The sequence below is a fragment of the Perognathus longimembris genome, chromosome 1 (assembly GCF_023159225.1).
Source record: "Perognathus longimembris pacificus isolate PPM17 chromosome 1, ASM2315922v1, whole genome shotgun sequence".
NCBI classification, from domain to species: domain Eukaryota; kingdom Metazoa; phylum Chordata; class Mammalia; order Rodentia; family Heteromyidae; genus Perognathus; species Perognathus longimembris.
Window position 1 is genome coordinate 122,162,689 of NC_063161.1, and position 20,014 is coordinate 122,182,702.

At 36.9% G+C, this 20,014-nt stretch overlaps 1 pseudogene across 1 annotated transcript; it reads left to right on the top strand.

Annotated features, from left to right (window-relative positions):
* The first annotated feature begins 8,472 nt into the window (after positions 1–8,472).
* On the top strand, positions 8,473–10,921 carry LOC125355821 (annotated as a pseudogene). Its single transcript, XR_007211754.1, has 2 exons — positions 8,473–8,868; positions 9,088–10,921. The product of XR_007211754.1 is annotated as a dolichyl-diphosphooligosaccharide--protein glycosyltransferase subunit STT3A-like (transcript).
* Positions 10,922–20,014: the final 9,093 nt, after the last annotated feature.

The window sequence follows — 20,014 nt, forward strand, 5'->3', positions numbered from 1 at the left end:
TTCCATTTCCTTAGTTCTGTCTTAATTTCATTTTTCATGTTTTTAAAGTTGTCATCATAGAGGTCTTTCACTTCTTTGGTTAAGGTTATTCTTAGGTATTTTATGTTTTTTTGAGACTATTTCAAAAGGAGTTGCTTTCCTGATTTCGGCCTTGGTTTTCAGGTCATTAGCATATAGAAAGGCCATTGATTTTTGAGGGTTTATTTTATATCCTGCTACTTTGCCAAAGTTTTGGATCAGCTCTACTAGCTTGGGAGCAGAGTCTATGGGGTTCTTTAGGTATAGGATCATGTCATCTGCGAGGAGAGAAAGTTTGACTTCATCTTTTCCTATTTGGATCCCCTTTATGTTTCTTCTTGCCTAATTGCTCTGGCTAGAAATTCCAGTATTATGTTGAAGAGGGGGGAGAAAGTGGATGTCCCTGTCTTGCTCCTGATTTTAAAGGGAATGGCTTTAGCTTTCCACCGTTTAGAATTGTGCTTGCTGTTGGTTTGTCATAGACTGCCTTTATTACATTCAGGAGTGTTCCCTGAAATCTCAATTTTTCTAGGGATTTTATCATAAATGGGTGCTGGATTTTATCAAATGCTTTTTCTGCATCTGGAGCTATAACCATGTGATTCTTTACCTTGCTCTGGTTGATGTGGTGGATTACATTAATTGACTTGTGTATATTGGACCAACTTTGCAGCCCTGGATGAATCCAGTTTGATCATATTGTGTAATTTTTTGATGACCTGTTGCAGTTGATTGGCCAGAATTTTGTTGAGAATTTTTGCATCAATGTTCATCAGGGAAGCCACCAGCACACCAATGTTCATCACAATAAAATTTGTCATTGCTAAAATATGGAACCAACCTCCATGTCCCGCAGTAGATGAATGGATCAGGAAAATGTGGTACATATACACAATGGAATTTTATGCATCTATCAGAAAGAATGACATTGCCCCATTTGTAAGGAAGTGGAAGGACTTGGAAAAATTATACTAAGTGAAGTGAGCCAGACCCAAAGAAACATGGACTCTATGGTCTCCCTCCTAGAGAATGATTAGCACAGGTTTAGGCTAGTCACAGCAGAGTATCACAAGAGCCTAATACCTTTTCCCTTATGAGTGCATAAGATGATGCTAAGGGAAATGAACTCCATGTTATGGAAACGACTATTATATCACTGTTGTAATTATTTTCAACATGCCATGTGAAACCATAGCTTCTATTTTTGATGACCCTCTTGATTTTTAAAAGAAAATGTTATTGTCAAACTGATGTATATAGAAGTTACAGTTTCATACGTTAGGCATTGGATACATTTCTTATACTTTTTTTCCCTCCTCCCACATCCCCCTCCCCTTCCCCTTTCCCTTTCCCTCCACAAATTTTTCAGTTGATTTACACCCAACAGTTTTTCAAGTATTGCTTTTGTGGTCATTCATTTGTCTTTTTACCCTATGTCTCTTGATTTTGGTATTCCCTTTCAGTTTCCTAGTTCTAATACCAGTATTCATAGTTTCCAATGTACTCAGATAAGATACAGAGATAGTGCAGGTACAACCACATCAACATGTGATGTGAAACCATAGCTTCTATTATTGATGACCCTCTTTTATCCCCTTCCTGTGGTTTTACCTGCACTATCACTGTATCTCATCTGAGTACACTGGATACTGTATATACTGGTATTAGAACTTAGGGAAGTGAAAGGGAATATCAAAATCAAGAGACAAAGGATAAAAAGACAAACAACTAAGCAATACTTGCAAAACCACTTGGCGTAAACCAACTGAACAACTCATGTGGGAGAGGAAAAAGGGAAGAGGGAGGGAAAGGGAGGAGGTAACAAATAGTACAAGAAATGTACCCAAGGCCTAACATATGAAACTGTAACCTCTCTGTACACCACATTGACAATAAATAAGAAAAAAAAAAAGAATGTTCGATTTTACGACTGGTTTAGTAAAAGATTAGAAGAGACTTCTTTTCCCTAAATGTAATTGTAAACAAATTCTGCCTATTACTGTCTAGTGTCTTCTTTTAATGTATGGAATCAACGGCTTGCAAATGCATCTCGTATCACACAATTTTCTTGTGTTTGGATTTTGAATTCTTTCATCATTTCAGTTCACAGCTAGCACAAATTTAATCTTTTATTTAGAGTTTGTAATGACTTTGTTGAATGGCATGGCCATGTTTCCACCTAATTCAGATGTCACACGGTGAGTTGCTAACATTTTCTCAAAATAAGGTAAATAATTTAGGTCTCAAGATTACTTCACATTTAAAATCAAGAGAAATTTGTGTATATATTATTAAATCACTTTGAGTTGTTAAAATATTTTGATTTAATAATTTAGAATATCAGTAATCATGTCATAGGGTGACATTTGTTTGAAATTTCTTAGTTTTGGAAGAAATATGCTTCCTTACATTAAATTATAATCAGAAATTCCTTGAAGATGATGGTGACATTCTTTCTATGGTTATTTGGTTATTAAATTCTAATCCAAATATTATAGGCTTATATTATAGGCTTGCCAGTTTTTATCACATTTAAAACTAATGTTACTTCTTTGGGAAGCAAGATCTACATTTTCCAATCGCTGTTTGAAGCTGCTCTATTTCCCTGATTTTATTGCACATATAGTTCTTAAATATTTCAATATTTTACTTTATGTTTTATTCTATAGAGTTGCGAATTCAAGCATTAGATACTAATTAATATATCTTTGCAATTATAATATGTTCCCTCTTTTTGGTTTGGAAAACAATTGTGACTCCTAAGAAAGCACTGATAAGAGTCTAGAATATTTGACACAAAAATAAGTTATACAGTAAGTGTATTTTAATTGTGGTTTTGTGACAAAGATTTCAAAGTAAATTGTTGGAATTTTTAATGATAATTATTTAAAATTACTTAATGCATGTCAGCTACAGTAAAATATAGTGTACATTCATAATTTTATAATTCATATATCCATAATTCTACAAAAGATAATAGTCAGATGTCACAAAAATAGAAGCTTAATATATTTGAAGTGGGTAATAAAGAAATTCCATCAGATTAGAAAACAACCTTACTGCCTGTACATGCCAAATATGTCTTACGCTATACACTGCACACACAAGCACACACGTATACTAAAGATTAAATCAAAAGCTTCTTATGTGCTTGGCTTACCAGAAGCACTTTTGTTTTATATTTTGGTTTTGAGATAAGATCTGACCAACTTCCACTCAGCTAAACTCAAACCTGAGATCCTTGTATCTCTCTCCCATGTTGTTAAGACTTTTAGGAATTACCTATGTCTTTGTAATACATTTGTAATGGCTTAACTTTCTTAATTGTCAGACAGAAAAAAATTGGAAGATCTTAGATTATATCAGTTTAAGTTTTTGTCCTTCAATGAAATTTAATAAATCCTTTCCTTATTTATCTCTAAAAATAACTTTTTGCCAGTCTTGTGGCTTGAACTCATGGTTTGGGCACTGTTCCTGAGCTTCTTTGCTCACTGTACCACTTGAGCCACAGTGCCACTTCTGGCTTTTTCTGTACTGAGGAAGCAAACCCAGGACTTCATGCAGGCTAGGCAAGTATTCTACCACTAAGCCATATTCCCAGCCCTCTAAAAGTATTTTTTTATACACCTCTGAAAAGGACATAGTAAGCGGTTTGGAAATTCAGAATCCTGAAAACTTACTTATTAGATGGATGGATAGATAGATTGAGCTACATTGTTATTCTTACAATACTTTCAGTGCAATGTTCCATTAATGAATGACAGAAACATTTATATTCATCTTAGTGCCATTCAAGTAAGTGTTGCCATCTCTGTAAACCGGGTTACTGTGCCTTAACTAAACTTTCACATTGTTACAAAAATACAGCTGGATACTACATTGTAGTATACTAGCCATATTTGTATAGTATACCCAAGATAAATAATTACTAGAATAAAATAATTTGCAGCCAATACCACTTCAAATATTTATTCTCACTCACTTCAGTCTAGCTATTTTATCTAGAACATGAGTAATTAGTATCAAATATTCACTTGGCTTGATTCTTATAAAGCATAGGAATATGATAAACTTCAGCTTGTGTCAATTTTCTCTTTTAACTATTATAGTAGCTGTCCCTTACGAAATAGATTACTCACATTTTTTGAACCTCAGATTTTTGTCATAAAGTAATCATGACAGTACTCTAAAGAAAAGTTATGAGGATCTGACACATAGTAAGAAAATACCTCATCATTAGGCACACAGTAGGTAAGTAATCAGAACTACCACTTATGGTCACAATTCATGACCTTTTGTTTGTGTTTCTACCTTGTCAGAGGAACTTTATAGCTGATGTTGATCTCATGAGTCTAGCCTTAATAAGCCTTCAGATGCCAGCTATCTGTCTCTTGGGTTGAAAGCTTGGATTTATGACTGTACCAAACCAGGAAATTAATTTCTGATTCACGTTTGCAAACTCCACTGTTCCCTTCTTCAGGTATCTGAATGTTGATTTTTCTACATCAGAGTTCATACACCACATATGAGGAAATGATCTGGTTTCTATCTCCAAAATTGTTGCTAGATCTCAGTGCTCACAGCTATTATTAAAGAGTTCTCAAACTCATTTCTCCAGGTTTCTGAATTCTTTGAACTTCATCTAAGGTAGATACACATATCAACCTTTCTCATTCTTTTTTCAAAATGAAATTTCATCTCAGCCTCTTCTCTGCCCTAAGCAGGAAACAACTAACCATTTCTCCATGAGTTGTTGCTCATTTTACAATATTAGGAGGCACTGTCTGCTCCCTGGAATCACTTTGGCTTATGAAAAGCGCTCACTTGTGCTTCATTAGCAAGGATGCTGTGAAATGATGAAACATTTTGGTGAAAACTACAAGATACTTAAGATTTGTTTCTTGCTGAAAATATGCAAAGCCCTTAGGGAAAATAGAGCCAGATGGTGTTTGAGATATTTATTGTTTCCCTATGTATTTGTAAACAAATACTATAAATTAGGAGTTTTTAGTTTTTGAAATCAAAATAAATAGTTTTTATTTTTTCAGGGCAAATTTTTTTCTAGTTTTTTTTTTTTTTTTTTTTTTTGGCCAGTCCTGGGCTTTGAACTCAGGGCCTGAGCACTGTCCCTGGCTTCTTTTTGCTCAAGGCTAGCACTCTACCACTTGAGCCACAGCACCACTTCTGGCCGTTTTCTATATACGTGGTGCTGGGGAATCGCACCCAGGGTTTCATGTATACAAGGCAAGCACTGTTGCCACTAGGCCATATTCCCAGCCCTATCTAGTTCTTGTACACATAAAAATGAACAACTAAATATAATTCATCTTTCTAAGTGTAGAAGTATTCTTGGTATCTACCCAGAAAACCTCAGGTAACACAAATCCATAGGCATGTAGAATCAAATAATTCACTTCTTATCATGTGAGAGTTTAATAAAAATATAATTTATATTTTGTGGTTTTTCTCAAAGGGCTGTGACTTTAAGAAGCATAAAGATGTCAGTCTAAGGACTTTATTGGAGCAAGTGATAGAAAAAACTAAATGGGGAAGAAGATAATCTTCGTTCTGAGGTGTTTGGATTTTAAGACAAAAAATAAGTTAAATAATAAAATAAATTAAAGCACGTGTATTAGTTGTGATAGACTTCAAATCTGACTCTCATTTAAACTGAGGAAATATCTTTAGAAATGTAAATAATTTATATCCCTTTTCTAATTAAATTAAAATCCCCCCTTCAACTTTGCCAAATATTCTTTCCCTTGCTTCCCATTATAGCATTCCTGTATATCTTCTTTTTCATTTTCTAATTGTGTTTACAGAAAAGCAGAGAAAATGCCCCAATGAGGTATTTCATGACCAAAAAAAAATGTTTCTGAGGAGTATGGTGTAGAAATAAAACAGCTTTTAGATACATGATTGAAGATATGTTATCGATAAGAAAAATTATGTTGGTATAAGACATTTTATTGCATTCTGACATTTAGTTTAATTTTCTCTGGTTGGATATAACCATAAATATGGAGAGCAACATTCTTTCTGTTTTAGTGAAAAAGGTTAAACTAGTGGATCAAATTATTTCTCTGACTTTTTAAAGTAAACATTATCATTTCTGCCCAAGAGGCTCATAAGAATTAGAGTTAGAAATTGAATTGCATACTTTTTATCTTTCCCTCTCACCTTTGCACATATCTGCCCTTCACTAATCATTACACAGAGATTGATAAACACATATATAGCAGGAATTTAGGAGACTTATGAAGGGATATATAGAAACTCATGGTGCTTTTATCATTATGGACAATAGCAAGATTTTCCTCTTAAACTATGTCAAGGAACTACTGCAATGAGCAAATTCTGCATCACTTGGGCAGTGTCCAGGCAGAAAACATTTACCAATGGCAGAAATTATGATTTAGGTAAACTGAGAATATTTGGTGGGAATTCCAGGAGCAGTGAAAAGATCAATGGCCAGCAATTGCAACCTGCCCAGTGCAGGTGAGCTGAGAAGATGTTAACATAGCATCAAGAGCATCAGGGACCTGACGAACAATGGCCCTGCCCTCCTGGCCTGAACAAGTCCCAGTATTTAAGATCTTTGAAGAATCATCAACAAGCCTGTGGTTAACAAACTGCTAAGCAGTTAAATTAAATAAAATTGTAATACTGGGGACCTTATTCAGTTTGAAATGAATTCTCTCACTCATTTGTTTATAACTTGTTCTTGAGTTTGCACCAAGTATTCAAAAACATTGTGATGAAAAATTTTACCTTACTATAGATTCTCCTAATTACTTTCATTCTCATCCATGATTTGCCATTTTGCCCTGAAGTAACTTCTTTCTGAAACATCCTGAAGAATTCACACATTTGGACAATATATTGAGGGATATGAATTATCTTTCTCTAGATCAAGAGATATTTTACAAAAAACAACAACAACAACAATATACACTTTTTCTGTTTCTCTCAAGGAACATAGATGTACCTGGAAGTATTATCAGTAATCATCCTTCTTTGACTCTTGTATGTAGAAAATAATTATACACACATGGCATAACTTTTGTAGAAAACAGTTCCTTCTTTTTGTTCCTTTGCTATTGCAAATTCAGCTGCTAAACATTCAGCCTCCAAACAAGTGTGACAGAAAGGACTGTAATATCATTCCAAAAGAGTTTGAACTTTAAACCTTGTTCCTTCTGAGCATATTCATTCATTATATAGGAACATATAAAACTTCAGACTCAAAAGAAACTTACTAGTTACCCTGTGAACCTCTGTCACAATATGGAAACCCACAAAGGTATATTTCATATTCTTGTGCATATTTGGAGCCTGACAACTCAAATAGTAGAATTATGGAGTTTAGAAGCCCATACATACAACCATACAATACAAATAGGAGTTCTAAGAGATGAGGAATTGTCAGTAACCAGGGATCACATGTCCTCTCAGTTCAAGGAAATTATGCCAATAGATGACTATATTCTAATTTATTGTATAACATGATTCAGTATGGACTATGCCAGTAAAAAGATATCTTGGCATCTTAATTTGCTGTTTAGCTGTTCAGATCTTAATGCAGTAGAATACGAACATTCATTCCTGAAATAAAATGAAATGGATTGGGAAAGATGGTGGAAGATTTTAGAATTGTGAATATAATTGGAGAAAGTTAAAAAATAATCTCAAATACTTCTTTTATCTTCCAGTTAATTGAAGTGTGGAGCTTAAAATTTTCATACTTTTTTGAAATGTTCTTTCTAGACCAAATCCTAGTACCTCAAATTACCATGTTCCAAATTTCATTTTCCCCTCAAAATCAATTCTTTTCTCACTTTCTGTCCTATCATATACGTTATCTTCAAGTGTAGAACAAAGTCTAAATCAATGCATACTTGTAAAAACTTCACCACAATGGGACCTTTGCAAATTTCAGGATTACTTCAAACTTTTTGTACAGAAAGGTTAAAAACTTATTACATAACATCAGTAATCATTAGTTTCTTTTGTATTAAAATAATATTTTATATTTTAATCTACAAGTATACTGTAACATAAAAATGTTGTGTCATGGGGGCTGGGAATATGGCCTAGTGGCAAGAATGTTTGCCTCATATACATGATACCCTAGGTTCCATTCCCCAGTACCACATATATAGAAAACGGCCAGAAGTGGCGCTGTGGCTCAAGTGGCAGAGTGCTAGCCTTGAGCAAAAAGAAGCCAGGGACAGTGCTCAGACTCTGAGTTCAAGGCCCAGGACTGGCAAAAAAAAAAAAAAAATGTTGTGTCATGGCACCTGGAAAACAGCAATACGTTTCTTTTAACTTTCTTTTTTCCTTCTTTGAGTTCATACTTCTGGTGTTTTTGTTTGTTGTATTTTAGTTATCTATTGCTACTAAAATAAAGGAGCATCCATTGGCTTCATAAACAAATATTCAGGATGGCTGAGGGAGAGGAACAGATTCTCAAGGAACCGTGGCCAGTTATTTAAAGTATTATCGGGTGTGACTCATTGGTGTCAAGATGACTAAACTTCGATTTTTGCGGTTGTCCTATGAGAAGCAGGACACATTTCTAAAAACTTCTCATTCTGTCAATGGCTTGCTGTGTTATCTCTCTCCACTTGTCTCTTTGATGTCTTGAGATTTGAAAGTGTTATCTATGAGTCTGATCCGTATTTTAACTACCCGACGACTCAGTTCCTGGTTGAGGAGGGATTTTATAAATTCCATAACTGGTTTGATGACAGAGCCTGGTATCCATTGGGACAAATTATCGGAGGAACAATATATCCAGGCCTAATGATCACATCTGCTGCAATCTACCATGTGCTCCATTTTTTTCACATCACTATTTTTTTGTTTGTTTTGTTTTTTTGGCCAGTCCTGGGGCTTGGACTCAGGGCCTGAGCACTGTCCCTGGCTTCTTTTTGCTCAAGGCTAGCACTCTACCACTTGAGCCACAGCGCCACCTCTGGCCTTATGTGGTGCTGAGGAATCGAACCCAGAGCTTCATGTATATGAGGCAAGCACTCTTGCCACTAGGCCATGTTCCCAGCCCCTCACATCACTATTGACATCTGGAATATCTCTGTGTTCCTTGCTCCTCTTTTCTCCTCATTTACCACCATTGTAACATACTATTTTACCAAAGATCTCAAGGATGCAGGGGCTGGGCTGCTTGCAGCTGCCATGATTGCTGTAGTTCCTGGATATATTTCTCGATGTATAGCTGGATCATATGATAATGAAGGGATTGCCATCTTTTGTATGCTTTTCATCTATTACATGTGGATCAAGGCAGTAAAGACTGGTTCCATCTATTGGGCTGCCAAGTGTGCACTTGCATATTTCTACATGGTCTCTCCATGGGGAGGTTAATGTGTTCCTGATAAACTTGATCCCTCTCCATGTCCTGGTGCTTATGTGAACAGGCAGTTTCTCCCATCGCATCTACGTGGCTGACTGCACTGTTTACTACCTGGGCACCATTCTTTCCATGAAGATCTCCCTTGTGGGTTTTCAGCCGGTCCTTTCATCAGAGCATATGGCAGCCTTTTGGAGTCTTTGGTCTCTGCCAAATCCATGCTTTTGTGAATTACCTGCGTAGCAAGTTGAATCCACAGCAATTTGAAGTTCTTTTCCAAAGTGTTATCTCTTTGGTAGGCTTTGTCCTACTGACTGTGGTAGCTCTCCTGATGTTGACAGGAAAAATATCTCCCTGGATGGGGCATTTCTACTCACTTCTAGATACTTCTTATGCCAAGAACAACATCCCTATCATTGCTTCTGTGTCTGAGCATCAGCCCACAACCTGGTCATCCTACTATTTTGATCTACAGCTCCTCGTCTTCATGTTTCCAGTTGGCCTCTATTACTGCTTTAGCAATTTGTCTGATGCCCGGATTTTTATCATCATGTATGGTGTGACCAGCATGTACTTTTCAGCTGTAATGGTGTGTTTAATGCTAGTTTTGGCACCCGTTATGTGCATTCTTTCTGGCATTAGAGTTTCCCAGGTGCTTTCCACATATATGAAGAATCTGCACATAAGTCACCCAGACAAGAAGAGCAAGTAGCAACAGGATTCTACCTATGCTATTAAGAATGAAGTGGCAAGTGGGATGATACTGGTCATGGCTTTCTTTCTCATCACTTACACTTTCCATTCAACCTGGTGACGTGTAAGGCATACTCTTCTCCCTCCATTGTACTGTCTGCCCATGGTGGAGACGTCAGTAGGATCATTTTTGATGACTTCCGAGAAGCATATTACTGGCTTTGTCCTCTGCAATACTGCAGAGGATGCAAAAGTCATGTCATGGTGGGATTATGGCTACCAGATTATAGCTATGGCAAATCGGACAATTTTAGTGGACAATAATACCCATATTTCTCGAGTAGGGCAGGCAATGGTGTCCACAGAAGAAAAAGCCTATGAGATCATGAGGGAACTTGATGTCAGCTATGTGCTAGTCATTTTTGGAGGCCTTACTGGATATTCTTCTGATGATATCAACAAGTTTCTTTGGATGGTCCGGATTGGAGGGAGCACAGATACAGGCAAACACAGCAAGAAGAATGACTACTATACTCCAACTGGAGAATTCCATGTGGACGGAGAGGGGTCTCCAGTTCGGCTCAACTGCCTCATGTACAAGATGTGTTATTACTGCTTTGGTCAGGTCTACACAAAAGCCAAGCATCCACCAGGCTTTGACCATGTTTGAAATGCTGAGATTGGGAATAAAGATTTTGAACTTGATGTCTTGAAAGAAGCTTATACCACAGAACATTGGCTGGTGAGGATATATAAGGTAAAGGATAACCGAGGCTTGTCAAGGACATAAATGTCACATCCAGTTCTGATATGCTTTGTACTGAGAATGTCATATTTACGACATTGAAGAATTTTTTATATGCAGTTTATAAGAACAGAGCCAAATGGGATTAGAATAATCTGGAAGTTTTGCCCTGGACAGTATGAGCTGGGCCAATGGAAAGATTTTTATAATTCTGAACAGGTTACCAAATGGCTTTACTTTGGTCAATTAAATGGGGGACTTTTTTTTAATGTGCCTTATTTGTTTTGACTTATGGTTGATTTGAGGAAGGGAAACACTTATGCTGGGTTGATAGAAGGACATGCAGCATACCTTCTCAATGCCTTTAGCTCCTTTAATGAGCCAAGTAGGGGCATTCTTTCTTATATCAGGAAAACTACCAAGGACTAGCTCTGACTCCACATATATAAACAACTTTGTCATACTTTCTGTATGGTAGCACCCAGCACAATGTTTACACATCACGGATGCTTAATAAATTTTTATTGAATGATGAATAAAAAAACAAATATTCAAAACCTGTGTTTATAAAATAAGGAAAACTTTAACAGAAAAAGTTCAATAATCTATAGAAATAGTGATACTACAAGTTTAAAATACTTCCTAGTGTGATGTTGTTAGGTAACTAGCACCGACCATCACCAACCAGCTTGTGTAACTTATGAGTAGTTGCAGATATCTTGAAAGCCACTTCAAGTTGAGAAGTTAGAGGACACATAGAAATTAGTTTTTTTAAAAAACTACCTATAATGTATATCTGAAGAATTTTGTGTTGTGCTCTGCAAAATTCATTTACTTCCTTTTCACATGCCATTGGCTTGAGGGAAGTGAATTATCTCTCTCTATATCTTTTCTCTTTTTCTTTTCTTTTACAGATGTTTTTGTTTTTCTCTTAATGTCAGTTCCAGGGTTTGAACTCAGAATAATAGGCTTTCTGAACTTACTTTTTGGGCTCACTTGCTCAACTGACACTCTACCACTTGAGCCATACCTCCACTCTAGATTTTTACTGGTTATTTTAGAGATGGAATCTCAAGATTTTTTCCTTTCCTGATGACTTCAAACTGGAATCCTCCAAATATCAGCTTCCTGAATAGCTAGTAGAATAGGCACTAGCCCTTGGCACCAAGCCCTTTATAAATTTTTTATTGTCTACCATTATGATGTAATATAAAATTATTCTAGCTAGTGACATTAAATCACTTGTAAATGATATTTACTAAATCATAGTCTGGAACACATATGTCATCATATACCACAAAAACTACATGCAGCTTATGGTTCTGATTTTAATATAATCTGATTTTATTCAAACTTCAACCTAAATGTAGAGAACACAGAGCACAGAATATGTGTTTAATTGGTGCTATAGGTATGTTTTTAAACTGCTTGCTTTTGAACAATACATTTGGTAAAGTAAGGGAAGTATACTGGTCACAAAATGACTAACATTAGCCAGATTCCATTTTCTTCTTTCTTCAACTTACTATCTCAGAGAGCTGCTCCTGTGTCAGCTCGGTGTTCTGCTGAGACTACCTGCTAGAAATAATTCCACTCTCATCTTCGATAATGGACTGCCACAGAGAAAATTCAGGCCAGTTACGATGTATAGTACAAAGCTATCTAAAATATAAGTGTGGATGTTTCAGCTTGGGTCTTATCTCATTTGAAATTGAAATATGTTTGCAATGCTTCAATGTGGGAAGATTAATTATCACCTCTGTTTCAAAATAAGCAGCAGTAGAAACCCATCACATGAAAATGTGGAAGTGACATTGTCGACAGCTCACGAGAGAGGTTTTCAGCTGGAAAAGGGTGCAAACAGAAACACATGCATTCAGATTTCTAATCTGCACTCAAGCAAAAATGATGTTTGATACTGGCTAGGTTTGCCTTAGAAAACCATGCTCTGTTTTGGTTGCAAAGTTAAATGCAGCAAGATGAACCCTGGAAATTCAACTCCCAGTTATATCTCTGCTAGCACATTTCCAAGGTCAGGCTAAACTCCTGGCCTTTTTGTTTTTATTGTTGTTCTTTCTCCCAGTAAAAGGAGAATACATCCAAAATCTAACCACCAACTGGCAATGTGACCTTAGGCAAAGAAATTAATCTCTTTAAGCTTTAGTTTCTCCATCTATAAAACAGACATAAGTACATGCTTAACTCATAGAGTGGGTACAAGTCTATTCTGTAGTATAAACAATTAACACAGCATCTGGCACACAGTAAGAGCTCAATAATTGTTAGCTATTGCTGGCTGCTACAAACTCATCTCACTCTGTTGTAAGACTGCTAAGGCAAAAATACCTCCTTGTCCACATGAAACTCTACCTCAAAGGGTGAGAGTGATACGAGGTGCAATTTATCCCTTCTTAAATTTAAGTGATTCAGTGCTTCATTCAACAAAGAAAACTCGTGTTACTTGTTTTCTGTAAATGCCACATTAGGATTTCTGTAGTTCATGTCAAGTGTTGAAGAGAGATCTCCTGGTCCATTTGAGTACTGACATTGTGCATTAGACATCTCCTTGTGGACCCCTTCAGTTAATAGGTTTAAGTAAGTCTGAGACCTGTACCATACATTAAAGACAATGAGATGAAAATAGTACAAATTCAAATCATTTGGCCCTTTCCTATGTCTCTATTTCTCTCTTAATTTATGTTACACAATGACATAAAGTACCACCTTTTCAGGTAAGCCTGCCCTGTGGTTAATCATCCCGATGCATGCTAAAATATCCCACACTGTAATTTAACATGAAGAATAGCTAGGGGTTGTGTTGGAACTGTCATGACTCACATGATTCTACTAATTTTGTACTGTTCACCTTCATTCTTAACCTTGCAAGAATTTCTGCCAACAATGGCAGGGGTAGAAAATGAAGGAGAGAGAGAGAGAGAGAGAGAGAGAGAGAGAGAGAGAGAGAGAGAGAGAGAGAGAGAGAGAGAGAGAGAGACAGAGAGACAGAGAGAGAGAGACAGAGAGATACAGAGAGATACAGAGAGACACAGAGACACAGAGACACAGAGTGACAGAGACAGAGACACAGAGAGAGAGAGAAGCTCTTTGTGAAATGGCACCTCGAGTCTGTGCCATTGATAATGTCTTCCTGATTCCCCAGGCAAGCTCTTTCTAAGCAACTCTAAGCCCTCCAGAGACAATTTCTTTTATGAAAGCCAAGCTGCCTTCTATCAGACTCTCATATCTTCAACAGGGTAATCATTCTTTAAGCTGCAAGGGTTGTTGCTATCTTGATATTGCTGGTGCTAAAAGAGGCAAGCAAAGTCATCTTGATTGTTTTAGGTTTGGATTAGACTGGAGTACACAGAGAAACATTTTTAAAGACTTATTTTGACTATCAAAGTGACTCGATATGACAGCAGTCATCAGGGGAAAACGTGCACTATACAAACACACAAACATCCCCCAGGAACCAGCTCCCAGCGACTTGGCAGTAGCACATTAGAGGAGAAATTGCTTTTCTGAACATCAGTGGAAACAGGCAACTCTCTGAGTTACTTAGGGAAAAGGTACCACCACAAAGTGCCATCCATGATCATACAGAAGACAAGGATTCTGGCAGCAAGCTCTCATGGCACGCATTTTCACACGTGCATCTCTGTGAATTATTTATGAATCTGACACTGACTGTCAGGTTCTGGTTCATTATGAACGAGATAATAGTAACTAACACAAAGGAGAATCATTTGGCTTAGTAAATTTGGGCAAAAGACATGCTAGTCAATGACTAAATAAAAGCAATACCAAACGAAATTAGTAAGCATGCAATTTAACCACTGACAGCAAATTTTAAAATTTAGCATAACTACCAAGAAGCATCGAGTGTGTGAATGGAGAGCTATCTCGATCATTCCAATCATATTATGAGATGCATTTATAGCTTTATTATTCAATGATGGGGACTTTTGTTGGTTTAATAGGAACTGAATGACTTTTCAGCAAAAATATATGAAGTTAAAGATGGAATTGTACTATAACTTCCGAATATTTGAGATTTATTTAATCAGTATAAAATGTCATATGCACAAGTTAACACTCATAAATATAGGAAGGGTAAAACATGGATGAGACCAGAAATCTACTTGTCTTCTTTTATTCTGCCAACCTCTATGCAAAAATAGATCATAAGCTCACATACTTCTACTTAAACTAGAGAGAGTAACTGACTCATCTTAACTCACTCCATGGACAGATAATTATAGGGGGAGCAAAAATATATGATGTTTTATTTACCTTGATCATAAGATCAACTCTGTGCCAAAAAGGTTGTATTTTAAAATTGTCTACGCCACTTAATAGTTGAAAACAGGGAAAGAATTCCCCAAAAGAAGTGTTTGAGATGGTTGTGAAAAGGGTAATAAGGGTGAATATCTGTTTGATGAAAACCTGGAGAGTTGAAAGAGCTGCCACATCTTTCTGTGTCATGAAAGATGGTATCTGTTAGATTAAACATATTCATATGGCTCTGCATCTCTCTGGCCCTTCTCAAATGCATTCCTTCTGTGAAGAAATGCACTACAACCTCTCATTGTTAATTTTCTGTGTCTACTTGGCACAGCCATGTGGTAGGCAGACATGTATGTAGTCAAACATTATGCCAAATGCTTCTCTGAATGTTCCTGTGGGAGATTACTATTAAATCTGTGGACTGAGAAAAGTGGATTGCCTTCCTAATGTGAGTGTCCCTCAACCAATTGACAGGATATCAAAAAGGCTTAAATAAATAAAATACAAAATTTTACCCTTTTCAGTATAAGAACAAATTTCCCTGCTTAACTGCCCAGACCTGGGAAATTTATTTTTCCTTCAGATCTGAACTGAAACATCAGCTGTTTCTGGGACTTAAACCTTCCAGCCTTTGGACTGGAACCACACCATCAGCTCCCTTGAGCTTCTGGCTTGCCAACTCACCCAGCACATACTGGACTTGGGCTGTATAGTCATACTAACGAATTACCTATACACATAATTGTACACCCACCTCTCATTGGTTTTGTTTCTCTAGAGACTCTTGACGACTATCAGCTAACCTCCCTCAGTAATCTTTTTCTTTGTGAGAAGCCTGAAGAAAGCAAGACCTAAGTATAGAAACTTACCCAAAATACAGATGAAGATAGTAGAGACACTAAATTTTACATCTCAGGGTGTAGTTGACCTGTCCCAATGAAGTATAGTGGAGAAAATAGATCTCTAAATCTCTAGAGTAATAGGGCCCCCTGGATAAGAACGAGTGACAATTCTAAACTTTTGTCATTGCCATTGCATATAAGATACAGTCTTAAAGCAATCTTATGTCTTAAGGGCTGGGATAAAATACCTTTTTTTATCTTCTCACTCCTCAAGTCCAGATCTTTGGGACATATAACACAGAGATTTTTGAGAAAAGTAAATGAGGTACCATATGAAAATGCATACCAAAGATTACAACACAAGAATAGGAAACAAAAATGTTTTCTTATTTTGCCCATGTGCAAAACAAAAATTATCAAAGGAGGCTTGAGACTGCTATTCTTAGAAAAGTTTGATTACAAGGTTCACCCTTGAGGGAGTTCAGGGCCTAAGGATTTTATGAACATTCCCTCTCTTCTATAACTGATGAGGCCAACTCACTATGCCACCATTGTACAAAGTGATTTGTGCTGAACACCTGATTCTATATATATGAGTTTAATCAAATGTTAGATGAAGTCACAGGAGCAGTCAAAATTTTCTTTGTTTAGCACTCTGTATTAACCACTCTGTATTGTTTACCACAGGAGTTCAAAAAATGGGACAGTAAACCTAAAACAGAGAAAAAAAAATCGAGCCCACAGAACCAAGGTAATCAAGAGGAAAAAAAGGAAAAGAACATACCTCAGATACTGATGAAAACAAAGCAGACTAGATTCAGAAAGCTTACCAAATCACCAATTCAGTTTGGAGAAGAAATAAGAAAGTCCTTGAGAGGGACTACTAGCAAAAGAGGTTGCCTCTATTTATTGACAAGTTGCAACTCGGGGCCTGTGTGATGTTCCTGAGCTCCTTTTGCTCAAGGCTAGTGCTCTACCACTTAAGTCTCATGGCCCTTCCTACCCAGGCTAGCTTTGAATTGGGATCCTCAGATCTCAGCCACCTGAGTTACTAGCATTACAAGCATGAGTCATCAGTGCCAGGCAATAAATTAATGTTTTCTATATAACTTAATACTAGGTTGTATTTGTATAGTAACAGTGATGACCTCAATATATCCTGATTTAACCATATTTTATGTAGCATTATTTTGGAAAAGTGTGTGTGCATGTGTGTGTTGTAGACAGAGTAGACAAATTGGGTAGGTATATATGTGAACAAATCCTAATTTTATTGTATCAATTAATTAGCCCATATCTAAGATTAGAAAATAAAAATATTAAATACAACCACATTATTTGGAATTGATTAAGTAAATGAAGTAAATGTCTAGAATTGATCAGATTGGTTTAAGAATTATGAAAAGAGAACAAGAGGTCTATAGTTGTTTATCATACATCTTGATGTACACACAAATATCTGAATAAAATGCATATAAATATACTGATACATATGCTTTCATTAAGTATATAAAGAAAAAATACATAAAGGAAAGAAGAAAAATAAGCTAACAGATTAAGTGATGAGTTTAATATAGAAAAAAATTGTGATAAGAAAACCTAAATACATAGAATTTATGAAAAGATGAAAGCATAGTATGATAGAAAAGAGAAAAAAAGATTAGAAATGAGGAAAACCTAGAGAAGAGTTTCTATGAGTTTTTATGTTTTTGATGATCCAATTTAAAGTTCAATATGATGAAAAAATATGACTCCACTGTTCATCCCCTCAGAAATACCAACTTGAACAAATATCAAACACAAATATACCTCCATGAGAACATAGGGAATCAGATGTGAAATGACTATAGCTGAGCATAGTGCAAAATTTTTTTAAAAAGGAAGAGGGTTGAGAGGATACTGTAAACACTCTTTGAATCCCAAGTAACAGAGAGAGAGAGAGAGAGAGAGAGAGAGAGAGAGAGAGAGAGAGAGGCACTGAATCAAGGGAGAAGAGGAAAATGGACACATAATTGTGCCTTGGAACTCAAAACTAGGCTCTCTCATCCATTAAAACCAGAGGCACAAAGGAAAGCATGAAAAAATGCATCTTATAAGTGAATAAGGTGGGTGGTAGACAAGTATACACAAATGTATACTTCACTGAAATATGATAGATTCAAGGGAATACTCAAAAAGATGCAATTCCTTAGAAAGGCAAAGTCAAAGTTCAACAAGATAAACACCTGGAAAGCCTGTACTTGAAAAGGGTGAGGTGGGGTGGGGCCAAGGGGCATGGGGCAGACAAATGAAGAAGAGAAGAGGGAGAGAATGAAGTCAGTAATTCAATGTATATCCTACAAAATTAAGAAGATGGGAAGAGGGAGAAGGGATGGGTGACAACATTGAAAAGGGTGATACTCATAAAGATGCATTATACTCATAAACTTCTTTGTTAAATAGAAACTCCTTTGTACAACTACTTAAATAAAGATAATACTAAAAATACCTGAAAATATTAGTAGTAACTTTCCAATGTCCGGATAGTCTATACCAGTATCTCGGGATGAACCTACATAGCTGAAGCTCCAGGCCTATGCAGCCTACTCAGTCTACAGGCTCCTCCACCACCAAACCAAACTCAGTGGATTTTGATGGTGGAATGCCTTTCCCAACAAGTGATACACATAGGCTTCAGACTTTGGACTGTCTTTTGTTTTTTGTTTTTTTTTTGCCCAGTCCTGGGGCTTGGACTCAGGGCCTGAGCCCTGTCCCTGGCTTCTTTTTGCTCAAGGCTAGCTCTCTACCACTTGAGCCACACCGCCACTTCTGGCCATTTTCTGTATATGTGGTGCTGGGGAATCGAACCCAGGGCCTCATGTATAGGAGGCAAGCACTCTTGCCCCTAGGCCATATCCCCAGCCCCCTTTGGACTGTCTTTGAGGCTCCAAGTAGAGGCCACTGCTGCCCCAAGCTCTTGGCCAACTTGACAGACTTGGTATCTCATTCTTCCCCGGTACCAGGCTGCTGGTGCTGTACCAGTAAGATGAGGATTACACTCACATTAGTCATCATGCTGGCCAAACTTGACAGATACAGGATGAGTACTAAACAAACATCTAGTCTTCTTTGACAGACAGAGGTCTTGGCCAGCCCCAGGACAAGATTTGCACTCGTGGTCCCATCAGACACAGACCTCCAGGCCTATCCAGTACCCAAACAGTCCTAAATACCTCACTCTGCTGATAATATCCTAAGAATCAGGTTCCAGAAATCACAGGGTCCACGCATATTTCAGTAGTCTTTGGAATGGAGTAGCTTGTGTGAACCTAGAGTTCTGGAGTGTTCCTGAATATTTACATTTGATTCTGGTCTTCAACGGCCTAACATCTATATGAGATCTAATGCACCTAGCCTCCAGTATGGTACTAGGACACCCAGGCTTTTGGTTTGGACCAGTGAATAGGCTCCAATCAGCTAAAGTGGACCCAATACCCTGATATGTATACCTGTATGGACTCAGTCTCTGGACCCAGCACAGTGTTCTGAGGTACTATACTCAACCCACTGCTCAGCTAGATTCAGTAAATGAGTGCCATGTAAATCCTGCTATTCCAGGTGCAATGCCTACTTATCTGTGAGAATAAGTACCAGGTCATCCTGCCTGAGGACTCCAGAATAAAGCCATCCAATGGATCACACCAGACAGACAACTTGCCCATATTTTCTAGACAGGTAGGTTGGTAAATGAAAGACGTTTTCAGGTGAAGCCAGTTTATAAAAGCTGGAATAAGTCTCCATATCATCAAACACAGAGACATCAATACAAGGCAACATACATAGACCAACAAACACACACATACATACACAAATGTGCATGTATGTTTGCATGTGTATGTGTACATATAATTTATGCACACATTATACATACATGATCATACAATATGCACATGTATGCATTGTGCATTATACATATATACATATAAAGTACATATATGTATATATGTACATATAATATATGTATATAATATACACATATGTACATATATAATATACATTTATGAGTTCACCTGACCATTT